Raw genomic sequence first — 24,811 nt, forward strand, 5'->3', positions numbered from 1 at the left:
GGAACGAGGAAGAAACATTGTCAGAAAAAGGAAAAAAAAAGAAAAAAGCAAAAAAAAAAAAAAAAAGCTTGATTTATGCAACACTATCGGGTAGCAGGCTGCAGTCAGTGCTCTCTGGAAAGCACCAGCTCCCCTTGCCACTTAACATGGCTGACGACACACTGCTTGCAGCCCCACGAGGGCTGAAATTCCACCAGGTCCTGATGGGAGAAAGATTGGAGAGAAGGGCAACTCGGGCACTTGAAAGGCTGCCAGGGCAAGTTTATTAGTCTCACTCAAGGGATCTCTTGAGAGAGATCCAGACCTGCAGGCTGCCAGCCACTCCCTGCAGTTTCCCCTTGGCTCTGGGGAAGGGGTTCCACTTGAGCCCTGAGCAGCAGCACTCCTGGGGAGGAGGGCCCTGTACCTGCAGGGCAACAGCAGAACTCAGAGCTCCGGTACAGAAGTCATCCTGTCAGTCCCTCTGGCATCCCACAACAACACTGTAGTCTAGCACAGAATTGTAAATATCTTCCTTAAAGCTCAAGTGGTACAAATTCATTATTTTAGTATTTTTCCTTGAATCAACTTGCTTAATGTCAGGCATCAAATCCAAATGGTGCTTATTATAGACCACATTTTATTTTACAGTACAGCTAAAGCTCTACAGCAAAGCTTTAATTAGAGAGCTGAGGGGTGTTTCAATTTCAAATGCAAACCTCTCAAATAGTTCTCTCCATTTGACTATATAGCTGACTTGACAGCTTCCCACAAGAGCGAAGCTTATATACACCACATCATTGCAGACATTGGAACTACAGTTCTATGTTATATGGGAACATTAGCTTTGATTTCAACTCAGGAATGATCAAAATAAATGCCACAGGTAGTGACACAAGAGTTACACACCCAGTGCCACATCCATACTTGCTGTTCCCTGGTGAGCTTCAGCTTCTGCTGCAGCCTTCCCTTGAGATGAGACACACACAGCTACAGGACATTACACACACTGGCACAGTACTGTCTCTGTGCTACCAAGTGAAAAAGCAGACCTCTGGTTTTCTAATAAATTAAATCATAACACTTGACTAACAACCTAACAGGGCCTCATGATTAACAGGCAAAAGATGCCCTTTTTCTTCCTCTAGCTGTTTTTTTCGAGCGGGTCACCTTTGCCTTTTTTGCAAGGACTGATCACACATTAACTTCTGCCATACAATACCCTCAGTCAGGTGATTCACTTGTACTCATAGATTGCTTCTCTGCAGTCTCTAGGACTTGCTGCCGTGTATAAACTACCCAGTCTGCAATACAGCTCACTTCACATTTAACCCTTTTGGCTTTGATTTCACTGATGGAGGGAGATTGCATACACGGAGTGACAGCATCATGATCATTTAAAGGTCATCACTCTGATCAGGTACTTCAAGTAGTCATTTTTCAACCAGACACCCAGTCTTGTTAGCAGCAACCTACAAAATAGTATTTATTGGGCTAAAGCATGTTTAAGGCATGTAAATATGCAGCAGAAAATAATTGGGAAAACACAGAGATAAAGGGGCTTTTCATTAGTAATATCTTAAAAAGTCAGAGAAAAGTTTGACTGCAACTTCTACAGATTCTGCACAGAGACAGGAAATATAAAGATTCAAGTTAAATGATGCCTTTATACTCTTAGAATCAAAACTCAAAGCTTCCCTGGCTCAAAACTGTAGAGAGCACCAGGATGTAAAGCATCCCTTGAAAGCTGTGCTTTCAAGGCTGTCCCTCCAAAGACATAATATGTATACATCATTAAGAGGGCAATGGAGACAGAATATTATTTCTGAATTTATGTTGGTCACACACCTTCATCATTCAGTTCTGCTAAATACCAACACCAAATGGCAGCCATTTGACTGCTGGGTCAAACAGTCACTCAACAGCACAGACATAGAACTATTTGTATCAGAGGCAAGTCTGAACCACTGTCATACCTCAAGTATTTCACCACTCTGCAATGTGGGTGGAAAGCTCCTACACAAATAAGCATACTTAAGAAACTTCATACCATTGATGTTAATTTGGGACACGGATAAGAAACTTCTGCATTTAAGCTTAAAGAAGCAGGAAAACAATTCTCACAGTAGGCCATGTATGTGGACTGCACATTGCATACGTGGGGGGGTGTTCGGGAACGAGGAAGAAACATTGTCAGAAAAAAAAAAAAACAACAAACAAAAAACATTGGTCAGGTACCTCATAAAAGTTAACTGAACTTCCTGGAGGACGAGTCTGTTTCTATCTTGATGCTTTCCCTTCAAATCCACCACTGGGGTTCTCCTTTCTCTGCACCAAGTTAAACATACCAGAGGCATTTTCACAAGTCACTTGAGGGTAGTATACTGCTCACAAATGTCAACTGCAAGCAATTAATGCTGCATTAGGAACTTTCTCCAAAGGAAATTGCCTCACAAGAAGCAACGTGTAAGGGACTGGCACCTGGAAACCATTTGGTTCAGTCCTCTGGAAAGTCCAACTACAGCAAAGCCTTCAGGGTTGCAAAGCAGTATTTGGTGGTTAGATTTAAAATTGTTCAGATGTTCAGAATACTTAAATTCTGACCACTGATAAGGGCTTTTAAGAAAAATTAGAGACCACCTCCAGAGTTTTTTTTAAAAGCAGAAAGGAGAAAAATATGTATTCTCAAGTGATCCCAGGACAGGTAAACAACCTCTACTGAGGCATACATATCAGTCTAAAAATCAAGTTGTGTGTCAGATAAACAAGCCTTCCACATCAATAGAAGGTGCTGGACTGAGGCCTTTGACTCCTATTTTCTTCACAAATCACTGTAATATGGAGAATGGCAGGTGTGAAAGGTAGCAGAAGCAACTGTTTTTGTAATATTAAACTGTACTAAAGTCTCCTGAATTGTTGCACACCATCTTCCTCTTCCTACCCATGGCAGAAGCAAGAGCAACCATCTGCTTAAGCTCCCAGTTTCCACAGGTTAAGTCCTACCACTTCACCACCTGCCTCTGTTTTAGTTGCACCAAAACCAGTACGTGTTTCTCCTGATCATGTCCCTGAATTCCAAGTTTGCATATCAGTATTGAGAATTTGGGGTTTTCAATTATTCCCATCCACCATTCAAATGGTAAAGTTGGCAACTAACAAATTTAAGTACTGTGGACAAGCTACATTCATTCCTAAGAAATATTTAGGTATACAAACCTGTAATTCCAGGTACTCTAAAGAAACTGCCATTTCACATACTGGGGATAATACAAAGCAAACCCAAGCCAAGCATGTGCTATAGCAGAGAAGCAGCATTTGGGATACTGTATGACAATGCTTTCTATCTCCAATATACTTGAGAAATTCCCCAGAGACTCCACTGAAAAAGCCTTACACACTGAGAATAAACTGGCATTCACACACCAACAAGCTGGAGAGCACGTTTCAGTATAAGCAGACTAATCTTTATTAACACAGGAACCACTGCTGCCATCAGTGCCTTTGGTTCAACTCCAGTCTCAGTGCACCAGCTTAGTAGCCAATTTTTACATTTTCATCCTATCCCACGGATCAGTTATTTTGCATGGAATGGACTGGATGCAAGATACAGCACTATCCCACCGTGCTTACTTCAACAAGCCTGCTCAGCATTAGATTCCACATGCAGATATAAAATGCAATAAACCTCAGTATTCAGGTTTATTTTTATGTCAGGTACCTGTTTGTTTCCTCATATGATCACACAACAGAAAAAAAAATTATAAAAACCACAAAGAAATCACAAGTCTTATCACAGCCACAGATTCAGTGCAATAACACATTGGAGCTACTGTTAGGTTAACTTGATGATCAGATGCCTATCTCTGTTACTCTTTGATATAAAGTGTAACTCATTTATAGTCTACAAGGAGAAAATACCATTCTAATAATTAACCATAAAATACTCACTCTTTAAATAACACAAAATATATTTACTAAGATCCCTGTTGAGCTTTCAACATCAAATACATATGCACATCAACAAATAATTTGGATCCCAAACCAACCACAGATAAATTGATTTTATTCTGAATTAAACGATGCAATAACACAGCCTAAGTCAGGCTGTGCTGAATGAAAGCAACATGAGTGCACATTTGCACAGCCTCACCCCATGGCCTGGACAGATTCATCTTTCATGTACCCAGAAGGTCAATACATTCAAAATACTAAGCATGGAAGGGAAAAACAAATAGCAACTTAGAGAACATTCTTGTGGTCTCACCACCAGACCTCTGTCAAATTGAGGCTGCCAAGTTTCATGCATCTCATATTACATGAGCCACAAGATTTTGACAGCCCTGGAATGACATCCTACCTCTTTGCCAAGATGCACAGAGCCAGCTGAGGTCCAGGAAAGCTGACAGCTTCTCCAGCACAAGAGGAACCACCTAAGCAGATTCAACAACTAAGGAGATGCAGCTGCAGCAATCACAATTGCACATTCACTTGAACAGCAACAACCACAAGGATTATATCATCATCAGGACAGAGGGACACCCCAATACCAGACCCTCCTGACTGCAGGCTGCCACATTTTCTGCTCAAGTTCACACATTCCTAGATGCCTGGGAAAAAACACAAGTTTTAGTCAACATGGGAAGAAAAATACAGACCCCTCCTGAAAAAGGGTATCTGAATAAGAGTCCCCATTCAGAGCAGAACAGCAAAGATGGCTTTTAGATTACTGACTTGGGGGAGGTGGGAATATTAAGAGATGCATGAGAGTCACAAGATTACTTTCTGCTTAATACCCTACCATATTCAGAAAGAAACAAGATGCCAGTACTGTCACGCTTATTTAGAAAGAATATATACAGAGAAATACCAGTCACTACTTTCTTGGTTTATTGGTTAAGTGTTTGAGTGGCAACAGCAGCTTCTTACACAGAACAAAACTCACTCACTGTACTGATGCAAACACAAATCACCTGTTTTCACTAACTAAACCCTCACAGGTAAATCAGAGAGTCAAGTTGAAAGCTGAAAGTTAGGAAGCCTCACTTGCAAGACACAGGTGGGCACATCTGCTTTTGAAGCACATGAATGTGTTGTCACAGTCTCATCCCCCCACGGATCAAAGCCCATTCCTGGCCAGCAACTATTCAATCATTTCAGATCCCATGCTCCCTCAGATCATAGAATGGGAAAGACAGCGGCCCCCACTGCTGTCTCCACAGCCTGCACTCCACTCCATCTGCTGCAGAAAGGATCAGTTTAGGAGAATAATGAAATGCGGCACATTAGTCAGCTGTGAGAATGGTTTCCCCTTTTCAGTTTGAAAAATGTATCTGTGCTCACTCAAAGACAGGGGTGTAGGTCAGATCCCACAGCAATTCTGTTCAACGTTTAGGCAGATTCAGCTTAATGAACTTTTCCAGACCTGCCTGGAGATGTTAGCCCACTATGCTATGGGCGAAACCTGCCTGGCTGGGCAGGACACCTGACATCGACCATCAGCCTCCACTCTTACTGTTTATTAGACACTCTTTCTCACTTGCACATGCTTCCTTCCACGCACTCCTCACCTTTCAGTGTCAATAAGATAAAGACATTTTATTTAAAAAAGTCTTAAGCTTTTTGGGAAGGCACTGTTATCAGTCCTATTCCGTGATAACAGAAAACCACAGGTGAAGATGCGAGGTTTAGAAATATAGGCCTAAAACTAATTCTTCTTCTACCATTTCAGGGTTAGAATGCGGGATGTTGGAAATAGATACTATTCTTAAACGGTTGTTAGATAACCTAAGAAACAGTATAAAAAATTTCCTATAACTGCACTCCAATCCTTCAAAAGCTGCTTCTGGGGTTTCTTTAGAAATAATTACTACTTTTATCTAACAGAGACCCATATGCAGGTCTGACTACTGCATCCAGACTTTCCTTCTGCATACTATTTTCTTTTTTTACTTTTCTCCCTGTAATGATCACAGTAGAGCTAAAAGTAAGGTGAAGCTGTGGCTACTTGTTTGCTTGCCCCAAGTCCCTGAATCACCAAGGGAGAATGGTAGCAAGAGGCAGCCACACTATTACTTGAACTATGTTGTTTTTACAATCACTGATTTACTTGCCCCTGATGTTGAACCCTATCCTTGAGCACTGGATGCTTGTTTGAAGGTTAAATTAATCCTGCTTACAGATGAAGTATTTATAATAAATTAATAATGCATTCAAGTCAGTAACTGTATTTGCTTAAATATATTTTGCAATATTAATTTCCTCTTTTTTTTTTTTCCTATTCTAGGTATAGGTTTCCCCCCCTTCCATAAAGAGAAGAAAATTACATTTCCTTTATCACCTCTAAAACTTTGATTGAGCTTTCCTTTTAATTTAGAAATCAAATACTGGCAGCTCCCAGTTTTAGTATTTTAGTTTAGCCAAAGGTAGCAACAGACAGAAAAGCAATGCCTTAGCACGCAAAGGCATGCAAAAGATCACTTCAAATATTGAGAATACCAAAAAACCCACTAAGCAGAGGCCCATTATCATCCCCAACTCTCCATTTCAAGAACTGGAACTTGATTATTCTTAACTTTTATTAGAAAGTGGCATATTATACTAGTTTTGCCAACACATCAACCAGCCTCCCAGAAAATAATGTGTCAGCAACATATGGAAACTACTTGAAGGGGTTTTTTTTGTCATTTGTCTCCCAGCCTGGCATGTTTTTAGCATTAACTGTGAAAGCCACTAATGCTTCTGTTTTAGCTGTAAAACTTAAAACACCAAGGAACACCAAGTCAATGACAGTACATGCTTATCATTTGATATAAGTCACCAAACATCCCTCACAAATATTAGCACCTTCGATGTAATTTTTGCAACTAACAGTTTTACTTTGAACCACATTTAAGCAAACAGCTTTAGAAAATACAAATAGTCTTATCCTCTAAGTAGCCAAGAATAAACCGTAAGCACCACATATAACAGTATGCTTCTGTATTTATGGTATCAACAACTTGGAGTAATAAACGGGGATAGTTATGTGGAGTTCAACGGCAGCTTACACTAGGACATGGTGGAAAGACACACACCACAAACTACTTACTACAGCCAAAGCACAAGGCTTTTAAAAGAAACAAGTCGAAGCTGAGTCAGACTAGTCAGCAAAAGCTCTCCTCGGTGGCATACATCAGAGCACAAGCAATCAGTGAGATATTAAGGGAAAAAAATAAAACAAAACAAAAACAGAGAAGCCAGACTATAGAGAGTTGTCTCACGAGATTTCAACTTTCAAAGATCAGTTCAGCCACACAGCAATAACAGGCTCAGGCTGAGGAATTTTCCTTAGAGTCTCTGCCAGCACTGCATCAAAAGCTCCCTGCATGCTAGCAACACGTCCAGAGAGCAGGTTTGACAAGGACTCCACAGATTTGACAAATGATATTTGCAAAGAGGTATTTTCTGTAACGCTCCAGACCTTTTTCACAGTGAGGGACAAAGCCTCTGTTCAACAACAGAAACAAAAGGTTTGCCAGGCCAGGTCTGAAGTAAAAGAAGGATGGACTTAACCAACTACCCCTTCTGTAACTGAGGAACGCATAAGACTTTAAAAACACAAACTGCTATTTTCTTAAATCTGTGGGCTACCACAGTTCTAATACAGAGTCAGGCAACAAACTTACTGCACAGCAGTTGCCGTGCCCACAAATTACTGCAGCCCAGTGCCACCTGTGCTGCCTGCACAGGGCTCCACAAGGAGCTGGATGTTCAGAGAGCACAGGCACTGGGATGGCAAAACATTGCCCCTGTGTTCCAGGTCACTGAGAATGGTTTTCCCCACCATCACTGTCCCTCACTTGTGCATCACAAATTACCACAAACAGCTATCCTAGAAGAGAGTTTTATATTGAAAAGTCTGCAGAGTAGCTTGGCCAAATTTAATCTTAGCCTACATTCAGACAGCCTGAGGAAATAATTGTTTGGAAAAGTCATATTGCAACACATCATGCCCTATGGAACTAACAGTTCTCCCTCACCTTTTCTATGTGACATAAACCGCAGTCTCTTAACTCCTGTCTGCTACAGGCAAGAAAAGATGAATATTGTGCCTCCAAAAACTGAACCAGAAACTTTCCTTTACTCATTTAATTTAACCACATTATAGAATTAACCTAGAAGAGTATAATTTGCTGTTACACCTACTTACTGTAGGCTTCTAAATTAATTCAGCATTACGGGAAAAGTGGGAAGAAAAAAAAAGGGAAAGCTAGAATACGCTAGTTATGTGAAACAGTGTTAACATTCCTTTAACCCTCTGAAAATATTTTTTCCTCAGGGTATAAAAGAATTGCAATAAATATAAACAAATACATTTTAACAAAGTCAATTTAAATGTGAAATTATCATAGCTATATTAAACTTCACTGAAGCATGTTCATCATTTAAATTAAGCCATTTGAATGGTATCTGCTCACTGACACTGTTTTAAACACGGAGAAACCACTACCTTTGGGTACACAAACTTAGATTTGAACAGTTAAACATTTCAGAATAATTTCTTTTTTTGAACAAGAAAGAGAACTTTCTCTGCATTCATTTAATTTACTTAATTCAATGACCGGGTATTCAAGCTATAAGAAATGAAACCAACTTGAAATCTCTTAAAAAGATCAAAAATTAAAGATTTTTTTTTTAAAACCAACTCTAATATTTCAGGAAAAAAAGAAGTTGTGAATCTAAGGTATTCAATGCATAATGTGCATCCAGTTGGGATACAGAAGTATTACAAGAAATTACGCAGTTATCTCTAATTATAAATGAGAATTCATAATGCATCATCCTTAAAAGAAGGCATAGAGTATCAACTCATTCTTTTTTCCGACAGAAATATGTGACAACTTTTACACTACCAAGACATCATTTACCGACAGATGGTACGTGAATAACATGATTGCTCTCAGAAGAGGAAACAACCCTTTCAGCTATCTCATGCTCCTAGATGACAACCTCTACATATTTGTAGCAATAAAGTTCTTCTAAGGTATCAAACAAACAATTTTGGCAAATCCAAGTTTCTTTCTGCCCTGCAAAATTTAAGTGGATGGCAATAGGCTTCGAACTCCATCTGACACACAGCATACAACAACTCCATAGAGTTATCAGTGGAAGAACACGATACTGGAAGAGCCAAGACCTTGGCACTGCGCAGTTTGTCACTGAAATCCTATCTCAAGGCCTTAAATACTGGCTCCCTGTTCACTGTGCTTACCATTAGAAAAACACTGCACCAGAAACTTAAGAGAAAAGCAGAGAGCTGAGCACCTGCAGAATAGGAACTGCTATCTGCAGGCCATAATCATCAAGCCATCATAGCTATCTGCAGGCTATAATCATCAAGGCTAAGAGAACTGTGATTATTCAGCCTGGAAAAGAAAAGGCTTCAGGGTGACCGAACTGCAGCCCTTCATTACCTGAAGGGAGCCTACCAGAAAGATGGAGACTATTTACAAGAACATGTAGTAACAGGACAAGGGGGAATGATTACAGATTGAGAGTAGGTTTAGATTAAATATTAGGAAGAAATTCTTTACTGTGAGGGTGGTGAGGCACTGGAACAGGTTGCCCAGAGAAGCCATGGATGCCCCATCCTTGGAATTGTTCAAGACCAGGTTGGATGGGGTTTTGAGCAACCTGGTCTAACGGAAGGTATCCCTGCCTGTGGTAGGGGGGTTGGAACTAGATGACCTTTAAGATCCCTCCCAACCCAGGCCATTCCATGATTCTATGATCTCTCAGAAAAAAAAAAAACCAAAAAACAAAACAAACAAAAACCAGCAACCCCCCCCAAACCTACAAACAAACACACAGAAATCAGAAGGAACTAAAGCAATAAGTATGTATCCATTGACTAGGAGGATACTCAGTTTGAAGAAATTCACCCTCAGGACTACAGGCATTCTGCATTCAGAATCACTGGGTGATAAACCCTGCTGTTGCTCATCTGGTGCATAGGACAAGGCAGGATACATTAACCACAGAGCCATCTAACAAACATGTGCTACCAGCACCCTCAAAATAAAAACACCAGCAGCTGAAGTTTGCATGCACTGGCCATTCCTGCCCTGCTGTGCCAAGCCTGCCATCACCTCATCACTACCTGACCCTCCTGGGTCATTGGTCATGACCTTAGGGATGTCTGAAAAGCTGCTCTTTAACGTTAGTCAGTACTAACGTTAGTCACTAACAGTGAACTAATGTCTCTACTTCACTACTCCCCATTTTGCTCATAATCTCCCTCATGGAGATTAAGAGGCTTTCACTCCATTTAAATACAGCCCCAAATACCTCTCTGGAAAATATGTGATTACCAACCACCTTCCCTCCTTCTCCTCTCCCCTTCAGAACAGAACAGATGCAAATTTATCTTCTGTTTGAAGATATTCAGATTTCATAAACTGATTAAATCTGCATGCTTCCCTGAACAGATTGTTCAAAGTGCTTGCCTACCACTTTGACTGCTAGAGTATTTTCCCTGGACTAAGGATGCTAAAGAGTGCTGTGGGAGCAAGCTGACTGCACATGGCAGCACCAGGCACAGATCACTGTAAGCTCCTGAGAGTTGAGCTGACAGTCTGAACACATTGTTCTCCTGCATGTAATTTAACACGCAAGGAGTAGAAAAGAGCCTTATTCTTCATAAAGATTTTAAACTTTCATCTTAAAAGCTCCTTCTAGCCAAGGTACTTAATGTCTTATTTCTCAGATGAAACACAGATTATCCTTTTATTATCCATGTAAAAAGCACTGAAAAGTAAACTTTTCTTTGGTTTTATCTTCCCTTTACCTCTGAACCACCAGCAGGAAGAGGCTGGTCAAGCAAAAGCAGTCTGTCTGTCCTCCCTTCATGAAATGACCCTACTTAAGTAGAAGATTTTTTTCATTTATAAGCAGATCACTGAATACATTAAATTACCATAAAATTTTGAATCCATCTACTGACACAGATGATATAAAAGAGTAAGTATTTCATACCAGCTTTAGAGCTGTAGCAGTCATGTTGCCGACAGGAGGCAACTGTACAGATTTTATAACCATTTATTTGGGTACCACCCATTTGGGCCACATAAATTGCATCACAGTATGTGATGCATTAATTCTGTGCTGGCTATTTGCAGTATCATTGTTTTCTTTAGGATATGCAAACATGAGCTCAAGCAAATAAATAACTAACACTGTGCCAGAGAATTTCACTTCTGCGCTGAAATACAAATACCACACAACTTAATCAGAGTTAAGCAAAGTACTAGTTTGTCTGGGAAGCTGTTGCAACCTGAAATACTTCTTTCATAGACTTGGAGTTACGGGATTTACAATTATTTTCATTAAGAGTTCTAAAGCATGACGTTTCACATCTATACATGCTGAAAAATTCACATACTTTTTTAACTTGAACATGAGGTTCATGTAACAAAGCAAGATGACAAAAGAAAATTGTCTCCCCTGTCCAGCCAGGCTTACTTCAGCATGCCTTGTACACTGCTTCATTCTCTCAACTTCAGAGAGCATGCAGTTACCAATGCAGCATGTGAAGAAAATCAAAAAATCCTTAGGATACTCGGCGGAAAACCTGGGTTTGCATCATCTGGCACAAGAGGCAGAAGCACTCCACTGACCAGGATGCTTTTAGCAAAGTTCTTGGTAAACTGAGGGTCAGAATCAGACTGGATTAGAGACACAGTCCCAGGGTGCTCCTTGGAGCTCCCACCTCTATTCCAGACACTGCCAACCCAATCCTCTGGATTAAGGTATAAAGCACTGGAGATGTGAAGAACATCAAGTGCAATTGCTCTTGGCTTTCTTCTTTAACTTTTTCCATTTCAAGTTGTTAGCACTGAGACTCCCAAATTAAACTTGAGCTTTACACGCATCAAACCTTTGCCTAACCCTTGCGTTCCAACCCAAACAAAGAGAACTAAAAATAAAGTCATCTGCATTTAGAAAGTTACCCAGTTTTCAACAAGTTTAAAATTCCTTCATGCTGATCAGTATCTTTTAGGACTATATTTTACTAGAGTCTACACCAGCTTGTTTATACTGGACTTTAACCCACAGATGAGTGCTACTATTCAGCCTAAAAAGTTCCGTAAAAAGATCCAATACCACCCATAAAAATTCCCCTCAACTAAATAGAAAACATCAGATAGATAGTCCTGCTTTCGGATACCCCTGTTCAGAATTAGCCTCAAATTATAATCTTTAAAGTTACCAGATCACTGCACTATTGATTAACTTTTTTTTTGGCTACCCAGGGAGCAGTTTGAGTTTCAGGGTTAAGCACATTCTGTTCTACTGCAATGGCAACATGCCAAATCCATTTAAATATTTAAACATTAACCTTAAAGTCTCTGTTTTGTAGAAAGGCAGCCGTTAGTCCACACAGATTAAATTTTTCTCCAGGAAGTATCACTGAGTACAAAGGCCACTTTGCCTCTTTTTGAGAGTGATTTCTGGAGGAGCTGAAGAGCATGGAAAAGATAGTACAGTACTCAAAATTATTTCAATGACAGACTTCACAAGTGTGGACAGATGCACATTATTTGACATTTTCCCCTTCTGACGCTACAGATCCATCTTGTGTTTAAAAATGCAACTGTTTTGCATTAGTAAAGTCAAAAAGTTTGTAAGACTTCATAGGCAAGTTCTGCTTTGGTTATTCTATGTCAAGACCCAACTACCAAACAGCAGTAACCAGTTTTCTACACTGACAGCTAGAAGTCAAAATAAGGCAAACTTTACAAATTTCTGTGACAATGAAAAAAAATATAGTGCAAGGGCTTAAAAAAAGAAAAAAACCAAAACAACCAAACGTGCAAAAAAACCCCAAAACCACAACATCGAGCTCACATTAAAAAACAAACAGGAGTCAACTAAAAGCTGAATTAAATCACAGGGTTGCTGTACTTACTCTTGAGAGGTTGTATGATTATCCAGTTATTCAATGTTATTCTGAGGCAGAAAATAAGATTAATTTCTCATTTTAGATTTCCTAAAATAAAAACAGAAAACAAAACACATACACTGACAGGATACTAACATTTAAGAGATCCAACGACCTGCCCCTTTGCACACTGTTGTAATTGTTCACTCACAAGTAAATATGAAATGGTATAGACAGGAATACTGTATTTGTGATTTTTTTTTTTTGGGTGGGGTAGAAAGTTCATCCAAATAGGTGCAGGGAAGGAGCCAGCCCACCACTTTTTAACTGTTTTGTTACCCACCTTCTGCTACCTGCAGAACATGAATAATCCTGGAGACTGAGAAACTTACTTCTCTACCACATCTAGCTGTACTTACATTTAACAACCACAAACCTACTTTTATATGAAGCCATTGCTTGGCAAAACAAAACAGGCATCAAGAACACATTGCAACCAATTTTTTTTTCCTAGAAACCTTTTTCCCTACAATTTTTTTTAAGAACAAAATTCTAGGCTGCCCCTCTACAGGAAACTGGCATTCTCTATGCGTTTATAAATAAGTGAGCAGTTTGTAACACTAGCTTTACTCTGACACCAATCAGACAGAAACAAGCACTAAATATAACCTGTGTAGATACTATGGAATGACCTCTACAGAATCAGACTTCTTTTATCAATTATATGCATTCCATTATAGATTAGAGAACAGAAATACTACCCCAAAGTCCATCGCCCAGCTTCTACACAGCCTTCAGTAAGAAAGCTAAACAACTTGAAATACCTGAAAACCTGTGATGGAGTGACCTTGTAGAAGACAAAGCTTTCCGTCTTACTTTGCACTGAAAATAGCCCATTGCAGAGGAAAAAACATCCCGCTGCACAGGCTTACTATATTTAGGTGACACCTTACCAACAGGGTACCCCACAGGAGGGTAAAGCTGGAGGCATGCCCACATGCCAAGCTATACCACTGAAATGTCAAGTGTTCTGCTAGAAGGGCTGCTCTAACCACTGCAATTCCTCACCTTCAGCTCTTCTCAGTTTTGGACACGTTACAGTCACTCCTCTCAAGGTTCCACAGTACTTCTTTGTCTAAAAAGTGCATTTTTTACAAATGTGTGTTTGTGACTACACATCGGTGTACACTGCAGCTTACACACTGGCACAACAGTGCTGTGACCTACGGGACACCAACAATTTAGTTACAGGAGACACTGCAATGAAGACAGCCAGGCACAGAGGGGAAGAACTACAGTAGTGTTCTCCAATAGGCTAGGACAGCAGGAAAAAGCCACACACTGAGAAACATCCAGAGACCCCAGCTAATACGCCATGCATCACTGCCTTGTGCTTGAAGCACTTGGCCAATAGTCTACTGGGCAAGCAGGGAAGTCCAATACAACCACCACAAAAAACATGCTCAATACCTTTCTTGTTAAAGTAATAGCTAAAGCTGCAATCCATCTTTCAGGAGAGGCAGCTTTTAGCAAGACTTCAGAACGTCTAATGATACAGCCTCCTCATCTAGGAAACGGACAGCTGCTATTCAATTATCACCTTGCAATTAAGCTATTAAATGAACTACCAGCTCAAGCTGGGTGAAATTTGGAACCAGACTTATTAAGTGTTGAGATGCAGCATTATTAAAGCAGAGATGCACAAATAAAAATGAGTTATGCCCAATGCAACTATTATGACACCTATGAGAAATTTGAGACACAGAGGACTGACTTTATGGTATTTGACTTCGGAGCCCATTTGCTGAGCTGCAGGACATTTTATTACATGAAATCCACAGCACACAAATGCAAACAGGTTCAGGGCGAGGAAAGAAAGGCAATGGTGAGTCCTAACCACATACAGAAACTACTCAGGTATCTTGATCTGTGTGTTTGTGCAACAAGGTAGTAGCAAAGTTTTACCACGAGCAGTATACATAATGAAGTGGATGACCAAAAGCCTTTATAATCTCCTGAGAAAACTGCCAAGCTCACAAGGTTTATACTACTTACTATTAGAATATCAAGGAACTACAAAGAACAAAGAATCCTTGGGCGAAGCAGTCCTCTGCACAACTCCAAATAAGTATCAGAAGAAGCTATTCATTAGATGAGTTGGTGCAGGGCAAGGACATTCATACTGCTACTACAGATTCAAGCAGGCTCAAGTAAGTGAGCTTCCTAACTGCTTGGCAAGCCTCTGCCATCCTTCTAGGCAGATACTAAGAGTGCAAACACCTAAAGGCATCCAGCAGCCCAAGGCCACCAACCTATGCTGACTGCAGAACCATTATAATCTCCTGGCATCAAGGCTCTGGTTGATTATAATACTACAGCAGGAGACAACACCCAGACATTTCAGTTTCATAATACTCAAGTGTAACCATTCCTGAAGAGGTCCTATGAACTGTTTACGAGAACGAAACCAAGCAGAAGAAACACAGATGCACTACAGGGAACACCTGTTGTTTTGAGACATTTTCATACTGAGAGACAGGTAAAGACACAAACAGACCAAAATACCTGTGAGAAATTCCTTTCATTTAGGGAAAGCTTGCAAAGGAATGACTCTAGCAATCCACCTGTAGATACAAACTTGAAAAAAATTTGATTACCTGAAACTCAGCATCGAATAAAATGACCCTCACTGCATCAAAAAAGTGCATGGTAAATAACCTACTATGGGGGATAAGAAGACTTTTCAGACAGACAATTCTGGCAACAAATTCATTAAACTGAGCCACATGTTATGTGATAACACATGAACTACGAATCATACCAACAGATTTTCTTTCAGTACCTTCATGCTGCTGATGGCAGCTACTGGTAATAGAGACCTGGAAAGGATGAGATTTCACAGACAATAAAAACAGTTCATATTCCACACTGCTTGAAAGATAAAAGAATAAGAGTAAAGTTCTGTAAGTTTGGCTTGTATCATTAAATGAGGAGTAAATCAAGTATACAAAATAAAATTCTCCTTAATGGAAATCTGCAGCAGAGTTTAGTTCCTGCAAACTTACATCTGAAGTATAACTGAGACAATACAGCACCATATAGGCTGCCCCGTTACAAATATCTGATAGAGAGCATACCTGAAACAGGGAGTTGTTTAGATAGTACTAGCATCAAGAAACACCAAATTTCTGCGAATTCTGTAGATATCTCCTAGGTGTCCACAATGCAATAAAACAGTCAAGTCAGCACGGAGGGCGTCTTGCAGAGAGGAAACCGGCAGACAAGCCATGCAATTAGGTACCATTGCAACAGCAGAACAGCAACCAATAGGCTTTCCAAGATTAGATAACAGTCAGCCACAGAGTAATGGTTTTAAGATCCTTGACTAATGATGGTAGAAAAGCAATAACCAGTGCACACATGAGATGAGAGAGCACTGCAACAGACAGAGCCTGCTTATGGTGCCAAGAACTGTCAGGCAAGTACATCCAGAAATGGCACCACAGAGCCATCAACCAGCAGTATCAAAGGTAAGCTGTCATTCAACTCGAGGTGGACACAGTGGAGACAGCATCAATGTAAAAATTTTCACCTGCTCAGACAGTCAGTGTCAACAGAGAAGCCATAAGACCATTAAAAGCCTCACCCAGGAATCAGTAATAGTAATAATAATCAGTAATAGTAATAATCATGTACACACAGGACTGAATGACTGATGTCAGAAAGGTGGAAAAGAGCAGTTCAATACAAGCATCTCTTTTCTTCTTTTTCTTCTTCCCAAAGCAATAACCCGAAAGGAGAGTGGAGTAAAAAAGAGACATACAGTAATTCAGTACTGGTCTGAACACCAGCACTTTTACAAAACCAAAAGCTGTCGAGCCTCTCAGAGGGAATCACAAAGTCCACATACAATAATGGACAAAGGACCACCTGGTTTCAACAGGCGTTTTTACAAAACAAGCAAACAAACAAACAAAAACCAACAAAAAAACCCAGGACAAAATTGCTTGTAGCAAATTGCACTGAGCCATACATTGAGAACCGTGCATGGCATTAAAGACAGACGAGGTTTTCACAAGCACTCCGAGCACAGTTGTCCAATCTCTGCAGAAGATTGTCTAACGAGCCAGACTAGATCTCTGAGATAAAAAACAGTAAGAGAGGATAATTTCAGTGCAAATTTCTTAGACCAGCTGACCAAGCTCACTATTTCAGTCCAATGCTGTGCATAATGCATACTCCCAGGCATTAAGATAGAAGATCATTAACAGAAGTTTGTTTTCACATTCCACAGAGTGAAAACCCTAATACTGCATACACCTTGCTGCAAGAATTAGTTGTTCAAACAACTGGTCCTTCGCCCTCCTTACGGGGTTTTGGGTTTATTTGAGCTTTAGTGTGTTTAATTGTCAGCTCCTACACCTGACACAAGTCAGCTTTCAGACAAATCCAGATGCAACAGTTCATATTTTATCACATTTAATTCTCCAGTTTCTGAAAAAGTTATATACTGATTTAAATGATAGAAGAGGACTCATTAAAAGCTGTGTTAGAAGCATTTTAAACCAAATTTCAAGTTATTCTTCAGTTTTTCCCAGAAGAACATCACAAAGATTCAAGAGGATAAGCATCCTGATACTACTACAGAAAGTTTTATGTTGATTCATAATTTCCATGGTGAATTAACATTGATATAAATAATCCTAATGTTGGGATACATACTGCATATTGATTTTGTTTATCGATCAGCATCTCCCAAAATGAACACCTACCCCACTTACTTCCAAATGATCATGGTGAATGAGTTTGCCATAAGTTGTCTTTTTAATCGAGCCACTTAAGGGCCAAGACAAACATGAGAAAACCACCAGTATGTAATACTGCTGCTACAGAAAAGTGAGACTAAATAACACAGAAATACACCAAAACCAATAAAATAAGCAGGAGAGGAAAATAACCAACAAACCAATCCAAAGTAGAAAATATATTTTGACAACTTCCCATCAAACGATCCTTTATACTTCTCTAAAACTGGCCACCCAGTTTACAAGTAACAACCACCTTTTGCTTCACAGACTGAAAGCCATATTGATCACTGCCTCATACAGGTTACCAGAACTCTAGAAACTCTAGATAAAGTTTGCAAAGACACAGACAGACTGCCAGTTTTACATACTGTACATACGCCACTTCTCTGCAGGATAATTATTTATCAAACTAATTGTACTTATATCCACAAAGCAGTCTTCTAATTTTTCACCGTTTACCAATATACCACTAAAACCATCAAGTTTCCTGCTAATTTCTCCCAGAAAACTTGGAGATTATTTCTTTCTCCCCAAGCTGAAAGCAATTCTAAGGACAGCAAAACTTCAACTGGATGAAATGACAGGCTCAAAGGGAAGCGCGTGAGAATTTCTTACAGAGGAGCCAACATTCAAAGAACTGCCCAGCACCTACAGGCAGAACTACAGTCTTGCAACTCAGAGCTGCAATAAAGAGTTAGGGCCCTGCAGAGTGACAGAATAAACCATCTGATTGGTGTAATTTCAGAGGTAAGGCCACTAACAGCTTACTTTAGACCAATTTCCTTGAAGGTCTCTGTTTAATCTGAAGGAATTCAGTACCAAAACCAGGTACAACTGCCAATTGACTTAAGTAACATCCTTTGCCTATAATTCTGAAAACGGCTCATCAGCCATCCCAGTTCAAGTTATTTCTCTGAACAAAGTTATTCGCATCCAAAGCAGGTTACAGAAGATTTGCAAGACTCCACAGAGATTTGCAAGACTCAGTTGGACCCTGCCATGACTGACCTGATCTAGCACAGGCATAAGTCCTACTTCCATTTGGAAGTTGGAAAGAGTGACCTCCAAAGGTACTTCCCAGCCAAATTAAAAAAATGCTTTAATTTACAGAATTACAAAGAAAAATACCAACTTGAGGAAAGTATTATGCAAGCACTTCCTGACTTTCCTTTTAAAGTCAACTAGTATTTCAAATATCTCTAGTAATCACAGCCAAAGAAATATTTCACTACCACTAAAACACTTAAATCAGATCCTAAGAGCAAGTAACTCAGACTTTTTCCAAGAACTGATGACTCTTGTAGACTAGGCATTGACAAGATGTGTACTATGCATAAGCCACCACAGCATCATGTTAATTAGGAGAAGGGGCACACAAACCTTAGCTGATGGACAAGTTTATAGTCTTTTTTGTTTGAGGGCAGTTTTCCACCAGGTCATACTCTTTACCACAATGTGCTCATACTGCCCAATGGCATACAGATCCTTAGTTCCCAAACCCTCCTGGAATGATGGTGCAGTAAAATCTTCCTATTCTTAAAATTCTTCGGTCAAGATTATTCAGTCTGCTGCAATGCAACACTAGAGACATGATAAGTCAGCACCTCTCTCCAGCAGCCTCAGCTACAACTCCAACAGGAGATGAATGGATAGAAGCAGCAGTCTGTAACACACTCATCCAAAAGTACAATCACACTCATTCAGGAGCACACTGATGAAATTTCTTTTCTGGCCAGTTGCATAGGTTTGGAGCTGATCTCACAAAGAAAAAATGAGTACCATTTCACAGATCACTCCATCTAGACCTCACTGCTGTCAGCTAATGCCATCAAACTAAACCAACAAGTCCAGAACACACTATAGGGACCTCATACATTGACAGGAAATCAGGGGAAAAAACAGTTACTTAACATAGCTACAATCATATTTTTCATAGTAATGACAATTCCTCCTTCAATGGCTCTGTTTTTGCTTGAAAAAGACTTGTCTACTTTCTTCCCTGACACGAATAGAGCAAACACAGCAGGGAAACTGACTCTGGAAGGCAGGTTTTCCTATTTCTTCCTGTTAGACATAGTATAGACTATCCAGGAAAACGTATTAGAAATACTAGGAATACCAGCCTTAGAATAAAGTGCTACACTACACACACTCTGATTGTTTCACCCACCTCTGGGAGTTCGCTGTACAGCGGATGACCACTGTCACTCCGAGCAGACAGACGACCACTGCACACACATTCAGCGGGGTCTGCAGTAGGACCAGTTCATCAAAACCCAAAGTAAGTTACATCTCGACTCCCAGTGCCTTGAGTACACTAGTTTCATTTTCCCTGCATTTTCCTAATTTCCATATTGCACCCAATAAATCCACATTTATATTAAATGCAAAAATTACCTAGTTTCTATTTTTTAAATATTATTTAAGATCGCAAAAAGAAAAATAGTTGTGAAATCTTTAAATATTTGAAGATTGCTAAGAACACACTGGCAACTTAGCAAAGTCGGAAGAGCTAAAATAAATTCTAAGATAAAGGCAAACAAAATGACAGACATAAGGGAACCTCCTAAAGAGGAATGAGAACAGAGACTGAGGAGTCAATACAAGTGGGTGATGCACAAATCACATCACAGTAATCCACAAACAGCAGTTTCAGTTTTTCCTGATGCAAAAACTGAACAGAGTACTAATCAAAGCACTTTGAGGTTAACTTAAGCAGAAAAGGGCCAGAATCATTACGGATTAATGCAATTCAGCCAAAGGAAGGAAAAGTCAATGAAATAAAACTGAAGTTAATATAGGTATTAGGAATGGGAAAAAGGAAACTTTCCACTGAAGACTCCTGACATAAGTTTTTGGTGCTAAAAAAAAGCCCACGTAGTAGAAAACTAAGACTCATAATTAATACTATTTTGTCACTTGAAGAACAAATAAAATTACCAACCAGCACTGATTTTTTTCTTCAAGTAATAAAGCATACCTACGTATAGCAAATGTACTCCATGGAATAATCTCTGCAACAACAAAAAATAGGAATGCAGAAAACAACTCTTCCCATGCCTCTATTAGAGCAACTACTGAGTCTAAAAACATCTTCATACATGAATTAAGAAAAGGAATAAACTTCACGGTGCAAGTACTCCCCTAAACAGAAGTAGGCTGTTATCATTTTCACTGTAATGTTTGCTTAAAACAAACTGCAACAGCCAATTCCACACCACAAACACTGAAGAAGCACTAACTCTTGTTTCCCTTCCCACATGAAATCAAGTAAAGCAGAATAAAGAGCATTAACTTGTCCAGCTTTAACTCCAAACTACTGCATAGACTGAGCATTCCACAAACTTGCAGGTAATCCTCTGAATTCATGGGATAAAGGCAACTTCAAAAAGGCTTGATTTTCCCAATTAAACAAGAAATCAGCATACATCATGAAATCAAATTATTAGAACAAAATTACTTAAACATATAGGGACTTGGGACACGTAATCACTTCAGCAGCTTCTGTTGGATCACACCACACATGCTACTTCTGCTCACATAATTATCTCTCAACATCAATTAAAATATGGCAGTGGCAATCTTTAGCATCATATACAAATATGTAATATACCACAATTTACATATAATATATATGTTTATACATGTATAAAAAGTATGTATATTTTTATTTTTTAGATACAAAAAAATCAGTCCCACACTATCAGCTGGCTAATCTGCATTCCACAGTTTCTATTATACTAGTCTAAGTAATTATTTTGCTAGATTGTTGACATCATTAGCTATCTGACATGTTAGATCTCAGTCCAATACTAGGTCCTACAAGACTATAAAAAAGTCTACTTATAGTTGGCATTTTTGGCTTTTTCTAAAAAAGAAATCCACTTCTTCTATACGTGGTTGCAGACAAATTTTGCAGCCACAAAATGCAAGAGTTAGAAACAGGAGCCCCAAATGCATTTACTGTGTCATTACTCTGTCAAATCTTGACTTTGTCAAAGCCTTGACATTGCATTTTTGCAGTTAGCCAATTCTTAGATACTGATTTCAGCTGTAAGACTGAGTAAACCACATGAGAATCAGGGGTAGTTATGAATCCGACAGTAAGGCTTCCTATCTACTGAATCATAATTTCTCAAAAAGATCATGAAACCCATTTTAACGGGCCAGCTACTAAAAGTTTAACATTTGTTTGAATATTTTCAAGTTACAGAATCTTGACATACAGAATCATGTTTATCCTGGATGGAAAATTATATTAAGTAAAGTTTTAGCTTAAAGTTATCAGATTATTATCATTGTTTTAGCCACAATTCTGAAGCAGACTGATCTCAGCCAGAAATCTGCAATATTTTAAAAGTGACTCTATGAATTTTAAATACAGTCTTGTTACCACATGTACAATTACACTACATAAAAACAGAGCTCAAATGCAACCTATTGCTCACTCACAATAATGAGCACTAGGAGAACTAAGTTAACCCAGTGGCTGATCTGGAGTCACTTAAGCCAGCCGCTACAATGCGGTGCTGCAGTTCCACCAGCGCACAGTGCACGTCACAAGAAATAAACAACTTTTAATACCTGCCTTATCCAGCAATCCAGCTAGGGAGATCCATCACATTAGACACCACCATCCACTCTGAAAATCTTAGTGAGATAAATAATGAACGTTAAAGCTTTTGTATCTCCAAAATAAAATAAGTTTCATTAAATGAACACCTTACCCCTCCTCACTTCAGAGAGAGAAATATTACTGTGTACTGAGTTCATTTAGAAAAAGAAAGAAAAAAATTATTAGCCGTCAATATGTATTCAACAGTGTAGGTATCACTCAATTAATTAGACTTAGTGTTAACAATATTTTACATATAGCTACTCTTAGACCTATTAGCAATGACCAATAACAATTTATTTTACCTGCCTAAGTGAAAGTCATGCATCTGTCGCAGTGTGAGACTTCATCTTTCAGATAACCCCCTGGTGTGGGGTTTAACCAGCTGTACTGCCCATCACATCACAAGCATAACTCAAACAAAACATAAAGCCAAAGCAGAGGCTCAGACCCCGTGTCAGACTGTCAGAGCCACATCTGAAGCAAAAACCTACGTACCCCTCATGAGAAGGGGATGCTCAGTTCTCTGCTTTGATCATACAGTAGAAAAGCACGTGTAAGGTGTTTTCACAGAGTTGTTTGCTGGATTTTTTTGTTTTATTTTAAATATTTGCAGTCTTGCCTTGGCCTTGGAACAATGGTATCAAGTTTAAGCTCCATGTCGTTTTAAACTCTGGCTCTCCCCTCCTTGCCAACCTTGCGTGGTATAAATAGCAGCGAGCGGAGGAGCAAGCAGTAAAGATACTCCTAAAAAAAAGTCTCAGGAGTGTTTGTACTCCTAGTGCAGGACCAAAGCACTTGGGGTGCAAGACAGCAAGCTGTAGCAGATTTCAACCACGGTGTCAGCGTTCATCTAGATAAAAAAGCTACCCCAGCAACATACGATTTCCATATCGCTCAATATCGAAAACTCTTAACACACAGCTTGGGCCCCTGGAAGTTCGGAACCTCCCCAGCCCGGGGCAGAGGCCCCTCGGGCGGGCCCCGCTGCAGCCTCACCTGCGCTGCGCCCGAGGCCGCGGCTCCGCCGGCCACCTCGCAGCACACGGGAGCGCGGGCGGGCGGGCCAGCCGAAGAGCAAAGAAGGAAATAAGCTGGAGCAGGACGGAGCGCGGCAGTGACCCACTTCCTCCGCCGGCACCCTCGGCGCTCGGGCAGCTCTCAGCCACCTGCCTCCGTTCTCACGCGCCCCGTTTATCCGACCGCCCCGATGAAGCCCTCACTGAGAGAGCGAGGGGGAATGAGGGGGGCGGGACGACACTCACATTTCTGCAGGACAAGAAGCCCGCACTTACACCGACGCACACACGCCGCCCGTCACTTGTAGCTCGGCTCCGCTGGAGAAAAATGCGCCGCGTCGCTCTCCGCGCCCGGCTCACCTGCCCCCCTCCGCTCGCGGAGGCCCCGGCAGCGCCCGCCGCACCCGCCGCCGCTTATCCCTCGCCAAGCGCCGTCGGGCGGCAGTGCGCGGCTCCTCCGCCCAGGTTGCCTCCCTCCGGCGGCCCGCGTCCCCTCGGGGCCGTCCGTCCCGGTCCCGCCCGCGCGCCCCGGCGCACCTGCCCCCGCGGGTCCCGCACCCCGCTCCGCTCACCTGGCGCGGGCGGGCGTCCCTCGCGGGCCGTGCGTCTGTGGCGGGGGGGGGGCGGCCGGCGCGGGACGCGCAGGTAGAGTCCTGACCGTGCGGGAACAGCGTCCAGCCAGGATAAGCCTTAAAAATAGCCGCGCGGGTGGAGGATGAAGTCCGGCCGCGGCGCCCGGGACGCGGCGCCGCCCCTCCTGGGGCTGTCGGGGGCGGGGGGCGCAGGCCCCCCCGCGGCCGGTCGGGCAGGCCGTGACCTTGCTCCAAGCCGGGCAAGGTGCGCTGGTTCAAACTGCAGCCGACGGCGACAACAAACCTGCCCACCCTCGTTTTAATTCCTAAACCGCGTGTGGCTTCACGGGCGGAGTGCGGGACCGTGGGATGCCCCGGTGCTGCACAGCCGGGGTTCAATCACCCGCCCGGGGCAGCGGCCGGGCCGGCCGGCAGCATTCCCCGGCAGGGCCCTGGCCAGCGCGGGCGGGATGTGCTCCTCCCGCCCCGGGCTGCTGTGCGAGGCGGCTGCCTGTCGTGTGTGTCCACTGCCGCTGTGCCGAACGAGGGAGCATGGAAAATTCGCTTGTTCCTGAGAAGTTCCTGCATTCTGTTACAATGCGCAGGGCGGTGGTGTACTCACCATCCCTGGAGGTGTTTGAGAGTTCTCTGGATCTGGTGCTGGGTGTTATTGCTTAGTAGTTTAGGGGTTGCGATGGCAGTGCTGGGTTGATGGTTGATCTTAAAGGTCTCTTCCAACCTCTGTGATTCTGTGAAGTCAGCTGAGAGCTGCCGTGGGTCTGTGAAGCGGCACGCAGCAGTGCTAAGGCAATGTCCGCGTTACTACAAAAGTCCCAGGAGACTCTAGCTTAGTTTTCCTGATGGCCTAAGCAGTTCAATGCCAGACTTGTGCTAATCTT

The 24,811-nt window shown here is 41.3% G+C and overlaps 1 protein-coding gene across 3 annotated transcripts in view; it reads right to left on the bottom strand.

Annotated features, from left to right (window-relative positions):
* Positions 1 to 23,663, bottom strand: part of MTUS1 (microtubule associated scaffold protein 1) — a 128,773-nt gene extending 105,110 nt beyond the window's left edge. For 2 of the 3 annotated variants that reach the window (XM_018069558.2, XM_018069550.2), the window contains exon 1: positions 23,587 to 23,663. The gene's annotated coding sequence lies outside the window, so the exon portion shown is untranslated. Of the gene's footprint in view, positions 1 to 22,290; positions 22,357 to 23,586 lie in introns of all 3 variants that reach the window. The other variant, XM_018069552.2, reaches the window with a different exon arrangement.
* Positions 23,664 to 24,811: the final 1,148 nt, after the last annotated feature.

Source organism: Manacus vitellinus, unplaced genomic scaffold (assembly GCF_001715985.3).
Source record: "Manacus vitellinus isolate BGI_N305 unplaced genomic scaffold, ASM171598v3 scaffold_0_pilon, whole genome shotgun sequence".
Taxonomy (NCBI): domain Eukaryota; kingdom Metazoa; phylum Chordata; class Aves; order Passeriformes; family Pipridae; genus Manacus; species Manacus vitellinus.